Below are 8689 nucleotides of genomic sequence, written 5' to 3'. Positions count from 1 at the left end.
TCTTAAAAATAGTGCGGGGTAACAGCTTTTATTTCAAATTCATGCCTGAGTGGGAAATGGCGTCACATACATCATGAGCTAGCAGGTGATGTGCACATGTAGCATGAAATCATTGAAAACCAGTAGAGTTGGCAATCTTACACAAAACTTAAGAGCCACAAGACATGAAAGACTCTGGTTATATAAGTGTGTGGTATAGCGGGTCCGTGGCTTCCAATAAAAAAGGTCAGGTTTTTAAATCTGTATAGCCGTACCATTCTCCGTGGGCACGATTGCACGTACGCGGGGAATTAATGGGGTAGTAGGAGCGAGTCGCACCTGCACGTGATGGTGCGGTCGTTCTCGATTGCCTCATTGGCTTCCTGCGGTGCGTGATTAAGGCACTGTGCCCACGGAGTCGCACGAGGGTGTAGGCCTATATATACGGGTCGACACCAGAGAATGGGAGATAGATAAATCGTGGAAGAGAAATGGAAGAATATAGGGAGATAGAGATGGAAAGATGTATAGAGGTTAAATGAAGAGAAGGTTCTGGCCGCCTGAAAGGAGGAGACAGCAGGAACCTGGGGCCCAGCGAAGGAGCGTTAGTTGGTGGCGCTCTGGGGGTTCGCTCCTCTGAAAGCTCAAGTGAGTGGGGTGAACAGGGCAGGTGTATCCTGCTAAGGGATCTGAGGAGCGGCTGCGGGAGCGCGACAGATGAAGGGAGGAGAGCCAACCTCGGACGGTCTGGCAGTGACGTCCATAAGGAGGCCAAGACGGAGGTTGGCTGACGGAGCTCGTGGCTGTGGGGTCTCCGCCGGCTGATGCAGCAATGGGTGAGCTGGGGAGAAAGAGAGATGGAGGTGGGCCGGAAAGTAAGGAGAGTAGAGAGAGACTGCATTTTAACTTCTGCATTGTTACCTCTGATTTTTAAAGGATTTATTTATTGATGGTTTTTATCCTCACAGAACACTCGTTTTATGGATTATTTATTGAACCTGAGACATTGCACTTTTGTTTGGACACTGTTTCTTGTTATGATAAAAGCACTTATGCACTTTTTGGATATATCCCCTTGCTTCAAGTGAGATTTGTCCTCATTTGTCAGCTTATCTCAGTGACATCACCGACGGTGTTGGGTTTAGAGTCTCCCGGAATGCATTGGGAGCATGGAGAGAACTCGCATCGTCACAAAGTGACGAGCACATAAAGTGCATGTAGAAAGTATCCTGATCCACTCACTTTCTGCTCACATTTTACTGAGTTGTAGGTTTCTATTTTCAGTTTATACTTCATAACCCATAATGACAAAGCAAAAGCATCAGAAAGGTTTGCAAGTTTAATTAAAAGTCCGTCCATCCATCCATTATCCAACCCGCTATATCCTAACTACAGGGTCACGGGGTCTGCTGGAGCCAATCCCAGCCAACACAGGGCACAAGGAAGGAAACAAATCCTGGGCAGGGCGCCAGCCCACCGCAGGCCACACACACACACCAAGCCCTCACTAGGGACAATTTAGGAGAAATCTCTCATTCATATAAGAATTCAGACCCTTAATTCATTACTTTGTTGCGGCCCCTTTGGCAGAAATTTCAGCTTGGAGTTTTCCCGAGTAAGTCTCTGTAAACTTTCTGTTCCCCAGTTGACATCTTTTGGAATGATGGACAGCCACACCTAAAGGAATGCATTACTCGTAGATCCAGTCTCTAGCACAGCTCTCATATTCCACCAGTTCTTCAGCTTTAAATCACAAGCTGATCTCTTTCTTGGCACTTTCCACAGAGTCACTGCCATGAGTGATGTTTCTGCCAACTTGGATGCAGAAATCACCACAGATGGTACCAGGCTTCGAGTCGGCTGGATTGACCAACATGACTCAGCCAGTCTTGACTACATTTAGCTCTTCCCATACCATTGCCAGAACCGGCCTGGAATGCATTTACTGTCACAGATCAATATGGTGCTCCTTCAGCAGATCTTCTGAAGTGTGCATGAACTTCATGGCCACCAGGCAGAAGCCCTTCTGCTCGAGTCGCTTGATGATCTCGCCCCTCAGTCCCCTCTGGACCCCATCTAGCTTCACCGCAATGAAAGTGCGCTCTTTTCGATTCCGGCTATGGTGCTGATATTAAAGGAAGCCTTGCGAGACTGGACGGTGAATCAAAACAGCTGAGCATTTCGGTGTCTGTCAGGCAACAGGCATTCTTCCTGGCAGGTCCTCTCGAGTTTCGTTAGACTGTGAACTGCCATCTTCAGGTCTCTCCTCTGATGCACTATGGGGTTTAACTCTGGGCTTTGACTGGGCCACTCAGGAGATGGAGATGCTCTGACCCAGTTGTCCAGCCTTTGTCAAAGTCCCTCAGATCTTTACGCTTCTCCGTATTTCCTGCTTCCAACACATCATCTGGACGTTCACTTGCTGCCTAATGTATCCCACCCCTTGACAGGTGCCATTGTAATGAGATCATTAATGTTATTCACTTCACGTGCCATCGTAATGAGATCATTAATGTTATTCACTTCACCTGTCAGTGCTTTTTAATGTTGTGGCTGACCGTTGTGTATAATAAAAGATCACTTCCTCTCTGTGGGGGTCCAGCATGAACGGCTTCATTCTCTTGTGAAGCCAAGTTTATGAGTTTTACTTTCCACGACAGTATAAATCAATCAAATGACATTTCAATGTAACAGCATTACCCAGGAGCAACCAGATGCATAACTATATTACAACAAGGCATTGAATATAACAAGTGCTTAGTAAAATAACATCAACATGCAAATACAAATAAAAAATCAGGACTACAGAAAATCCACAGTATTCTTTTGGGACCGAAGTGTAGGAATTACAAGGAAAGGCTCTGAGCCGAGGAGCCCCTGAAAGTGTTTCAGATTAAGAAGGGAGTTTCGTATTTGAACAGCGAGAGCACGGGCACATCTCCCTCCAGAAACAAACTCACTTTAAAGACCCTCCGTTGAAGTGCATTGTGAGCTGAGCCCTGCGGCTCGCATTGTTGCTAGGCAGCAGCAGCCACAAAGAAGTACGGTCAAACAAATGTAACCCCCCCCCCACCCAAATACTGTTATAAAAATTAAATAATCAGCAGTAAGTAGTTGTTAGAAAGACTTGACGATGTGGAGATGACACTGAGATTGATTGGTTAGCTGCTGTTCCATTGTAAGGAGTGGGCTGAGTTTGGGTCTTAGATTGTCTCCGATTGTGACTCGGCCCTGGACCAGCATCAGTTTGGAAGAAAGCCACCATTTCCACTGGCCTGACTGACAAAAGGCTACAAAAGCTGCACAAGACAGCAAAGCTTTCCAACAGGAGACGCCCTCAAAGCTGGAACATGGCTGGCCAACGCCATCAGATTACACCAAATGTTATGGACAGCAGGAAAATGAGCTTATTGCTGTAATTTGGGTATTTTATAAATCCAGTCAGAGACCAGAGTGGCACTAGGCTTTCTTTGCCTTCTGGACCTTATCCACCATATTTTTTCATTCATAACAGTATTGTGGACTGGAATGGTGAAACGGGTTGGAAAATGGATGGATGGATGGATATTCAATGTCTGTCTTTCAGACCAAGGGAGGTCAACAATCGGCCCTATAAATGCTGTGTCAACCCACAGTCCCTTGCAGTTCATTCGAATACACTTGGGAGTTGATGTGTTGTACCAGTGATTTTTTTTCCATGCTTGTGGTTTACTGGACTTTTTGACTTTTGTGTTCCATTTTTTGGACTGTTCTTTTTGAATTACTGTATTGGAACTTGTTTTTTGTGCTTCCTTACATTTTTGAAAAATAAATATTTTTATTCTATAAAGATAGTGTTTGCCCTTATTATTAGTCAGGGTTTTTTTGACAGTATTTCCCCCTCTAGTGAGCATTTTTGGAATTGTTTGGGACTTGGATGCTTTACAACTCCAGGTTTGCTGACCCCTGACTCCAAATTGTTTATTTTGAAGTCATCAGCCTAGGGGTTCACACACATGTATATCTATCTATCTATCTATCTATCTATCTATCTATCTATCTATCTATCTATCTATCTATCTATCTATCTATCTATCTATCTATCTATCTATCTATTATATAGTGCCTTCCCTATCTATCTATCTATCTATCTATCTATCTATCTATCTATCTATCTATCTATCTATTATATAGTGCCTTCCCTATCTATCTATCTATCTATCTATCTATCTATCTATCTATCTATCTATCTATCTATCTATCTATCTATCTATCTATCTATCTATCTATCTATCTATCTATTATATAGTGCCTTCCCTCTATCTATCTATCTATCTATCTATCTATCTATCTATCTATCTATCTATCTATCTATCTATCGCCCAGTTCAAATATACTGTAAGACCTCAGACGTTGTGTATGATATTTTTCAGAGAATTCTTTTAAACGTATTTACATAAAGGCCCCTAATCTGTTCACGCTGCCCCCTAGTGGCTAAGACACCTCAGTGTATGAGACCCCATAGACACACTGTGTGACTTAAAGTCAGCAAGTCATTGCCAGCCCTGATGATGTAGAAATATGAAACAAATCTCTGCTTTGTACTTGAGGTTTGAAAGTTCAAACTAAATAAGTAAATGTGACTTTCATTATTTATACACTGTAGCAGTGAATGCTGCCAGATTGTACGCCAGCTCAGACGTTTATGCAAGCACATGTAAGCCATGTGTGTACATTTACGTTATTTCCAGTTGCAGCACTCTTATGGGTTACACTCGGGTGGAGTGGGGTGGGCAGGGAATTCATGACACAATTCTGCTTTTTGATTTTGCAATGAAATAGGAAAATCCTTTTCAACATACAGCATAATCATAAAATCAATTCTTCCACTAAGCTGACGCTGAAGGGGATTGTGGCTGAGAGCCGTCCACAGGCACCTCTGCTGAAATAAGACTCCGTATGCACCAGTCAATGAAACAAGGAATGGAGGACCCTCGAGGAAAAGGGGCTTCACCATTTATTGCCCATAGGAATAAAAAGTAGGGAAAAGTAATAGAAATGATTTAGAATTAACAGAGCTGAAAAGGCTTCAAGTCTGGGAGAGCGATTCTCATTCTGGTGGTCTGCCAAAGTCTGTCTTTTTTTTTTTTTTTTTTTTTTAGCTTGTCCTTAAACAACTGCCTAGATTTGAAAGAAAGACCCCGGCTCTGTGCGTTCAGAAAGAATACTCAGCCATTCAGACATTGGGAAATAAATAAGAGCCAAGCTATTTGTGGGGGGGGGGGGGGTTCGTGATGAGCCTCTGCTGAATTTGGTTTCAGTGCAGGGAAAGGGCAACATCCAAGTGCTGAAGGCCTTTGATTTTTACAAATTCCAAAAAAATATATAAATGCACACCAGTGTGCTTATTTATTTTTTCAGGATAAAAAGAAAACTTGTAAGATGTTAACACAAACTGATGGTTTTTCGTTTTATTTTTTGTGCACTTTAAGCTACTGGGAGCAGCGGCTCTTTGGCCTCATTTAGCCAGCAGGCAGCTGCGCTCTGGGGGGATTGGCACCACCCTGGCCGCTCATGCGTTGCATTGGTTGTTAAGCTCCCTGTGTAGATTTGCAAAGATGGGAAGCTTTAATGCTCCCCATTCATTTTCCTGTGGGTAATCGATGGAGGCTCAGGGTTACAGCTAATGTGATTTATGGGTCCTATTTCCACTGTTATGCTTCACGTACAAATTGTCTTTGCTGATGTAAATTCCTTATTTTTTTGCTACTTGCTGACTTGTGTTCGGTTGGCAAAAGTTAGTTAATCCATTTCTATTTGGATGTAAGCGTCTGTTGTTGTTCAGGTCAGCAAATCATCCCATCCCATGGCAAATTTGGCATTAGACAGGATGGTGTGGTTAGTTAAAAAATATTCAGTTATTACTTGGTAATTAAGAGCTGCAGAAAAGGACAATTGACAGCATTGAAGTGTCACATTTAAAAGATTGGCACCATAAAGCAGTTCTGTGCTGGCACTTGATTACCATACTTGTCACTGAAATGAAATCAGTAACAGAATCTTTATGTTATAGAGTGCCTTACAAAGAAAGGCCCAGACGCTTGAACGTAATGTAGTTGTTTCAGGGAGCAGGCAGGAGAAAATCCCACCACATTCACTTGGAGTTCTGCAAAAATTACAAAAATTTTGGGAATTTTGGCAAATTCAACAAAATGCAGTCAACAGGGAACTGGTGTGGAGTGGATTACAACAGTGCAGTGTAACAGCTGTACTGGACCGTTTATGGTGGACAAAAATGTGACCTGAGCTGTGGGGCAGCAGTGCTAACCACTGCACCACTGGGCCTCCCAGAGATAGAATTCAACTGGGAATCCTTTACCTCTGTCAGGGTCTGTGGAGGTCTTGACAGTCCCGATGAGCGAGTCGGGCTGAATGGCCAAGTTCTGTCAAAATGTTTCTAATGTTTACAAAGCAGGCCTCCTCACAGCTGAACATTTACAGTTATGAGATGTAGAAAAGGTGGAAAATAAAACGAAACTGAGTGCCGTTATGAACAAAGCTGCACATCCTCTCTCTGACACACAAACACTGAAGACTTTCATCTAATGAATCATTCAGCATAAGTGTGTGAAGAAACAGGACAAGGGGGGGGCTCCATTATACCAATTATATCCTGTATACCAACAACAATACACCTGCACAATACTGGGACTGGGACTGAAAGTCAGACGTTTTCTTTTGAATTTTTTTTACTTTATAGTCATTCCAAGGTGGGTTCAGACCATAGTGTGTGTGCATATTTATTTATTTACTTACTCATCTACCGATTTATGTTTTTAAATATTTAAAGCCAAATTTTACCCAGATGATAAATAATATCTATCTATCTATCTATCTATCTATCTATCTATCTATCTATCTATCTATCTATCTATCTATCTATCTATCTATCATATAGTGCCTTTCATATCCATCTATCTGTCTCTTTATTTGCGTTCTTTGAGCCTCCCCAGACCTCACATATCCCATTTCAATGACCATGTCTTCTTGCTCCTGCTACTTGGCTGCTCGTGGTTCTGGTGCACCAGGTAGCTGACTTTAATGTGAGGGCACAGGGTGGACAATCAAACTGGCAGCTTTCTATTTCTTGATACAAAAAACCCCCCCACCAAATTATACTAAACCAGCTGCAGATGTTCAGTCAGACTACCAATTAAGAATCAGCAAGGTCAACTGTCAAATAAGTATATTTAGTTAACCCAATCTGTCTTGAAAATTACTATTGAAAAAATGTAACCATTTTTCATACAATATTACCACTCAACAATAGTATTTGAGCAGCCAGCTTCCATTATTTTAAACATTATAACAACATGTACCAGGTGTGAAGAATCAGCCTGGACACAGACAGACGCTAAGGACATAGGTACCAAAGCGCACGTGATTTTATTATTCTGTTTACACAGTTCCAATAAGCACCCACACACTTTACTTTTTCTCCCTTTCTCTTTCTTTCTTTCTTTCTTTCTTTCTTTCTTTCTTTCTTTCTTTCTTTCTTTCTTTCTTTCTTTCTTTCTTTCTTTCTCCTTCACTGTCCCTCTGGCAGGCTTCGCCCTCCTCCTCCCTACTGTGGCTCCTGAATGGGTGTCTGTTGGCTCCTTATATAGTGTGCTCCAGGTGTCTGATGATGTGTTTCCAGCAGCACTTCCAGGTGTGGCTCTCCAGGGATCAGCAGTAATTGTAGTACCCCCTGGCAGTGCCTGCAGATCCCAACAGGGCTGAACCAAACTCCAAGTGCCATGAAGCCCTGTGGGAGTCTGAGGCACCGCTGCCATCTAACGTTCCGGTGGAGGTAACGCTCTGGCCACACTTGCTCCCCCGTTGCTCCCAGTGTGGAGGCATCCCGACTGGGCAAGAGCCCCAGCCGTCTGCCACACAGGTCAGGTCAAACACCTTTATTTATAAATGAAACAGTGCAGAGGGACAAAGTAACCATAATGTCCAGAATTAAAACTTCTAACCATGAATATTCATATCGTTGTCAATCAGACTGATATGTTTCGGGAATCTACCCTACTTCAGGGCAGGAGAAACTGGAAACTGAAGATTAACAGATAATATTTACATTTTAAAACAGTCTATAAATACGGGCTGTGACTGGGGGTATTAAAGGATCACCTACCACAGGATACAACTTGTAGAGCACATCTCAGGCAGAGCGTCCACAATCTAGAGACATGGATCTCTCTCTCTCCTATTTAAAGGGCACATAACTTGTAAACGGGCAGCACGGTGGGGCAGGGGTAGCGCTGCTGCCTCGCATTAAGGAGACCTAGTTTCGCTTCCTGCGTCCTCCCTGCGTGGAGTTTGCATGTTCTCCCCGTGTCTGCGTGGGTTTCCTCCCACAATCCAAAGACATGCAGGTTAGGTGTATTGGCGTTTCTAAATTGTCCTTGGTGTGTGTGTGTGTGTGTGTGTGTGTGCCCTGCGGTGGACTGGCTCCCTGCCCAGGATTTGTTCCTGCCTCGCACCCTGTGTTGGCTGGGATTGGCTCCAGCAGACCCCTGTGGGGTTGGTAAATGACTGATGGATGACTGATAACTTGTAAACAGATCCTGGGGTGTCCATTATCCCAATACATTAATTAATGTTTGTCCAGCCCTGAAGAAGGGTAGATTCCCGAAACGTGTCTGCCTGATGGACAACAATATGAATATTCATGGTTAGAAGT

The 8689-nt window shown here is 43.3% G+C and overlaps 1 pseudogene; it reads right to left on the bottom strand.

The window, feature by feature from the left end:
* Nucleotides 1–1669: 1669 nt before the first annotated feature.
* On the bottom strand, nt 1670–6999 carry LOC114666052 (nucleoside diphosphate kinase A 2-like; annotated as a pseudogene).
* Between the last annotated feature and the right edge of the window lie 1690 nt (nt 7000–8689).

This window comes from Erpetoichthys calabaricus, chromosome 15 (genome assembly GCF_900747795.2).
Source record: "Erpetoichthys calabaricus chromosome 15, fErpCal1.3, whole genome shotgun sequence".
In the NCBI taxonomy this organism is placed as follows: Eukaryota; Metazoa; Chordata; class Cladistia; order Polypteriformes; family Polypteridae; genus Erpetoichthys; species Erpetoichthys calabaricus.
Note: the sequence above shows the minus strand (reverse complement) of the source record. Positions and strands in the feature narration are given on the sequence as shown.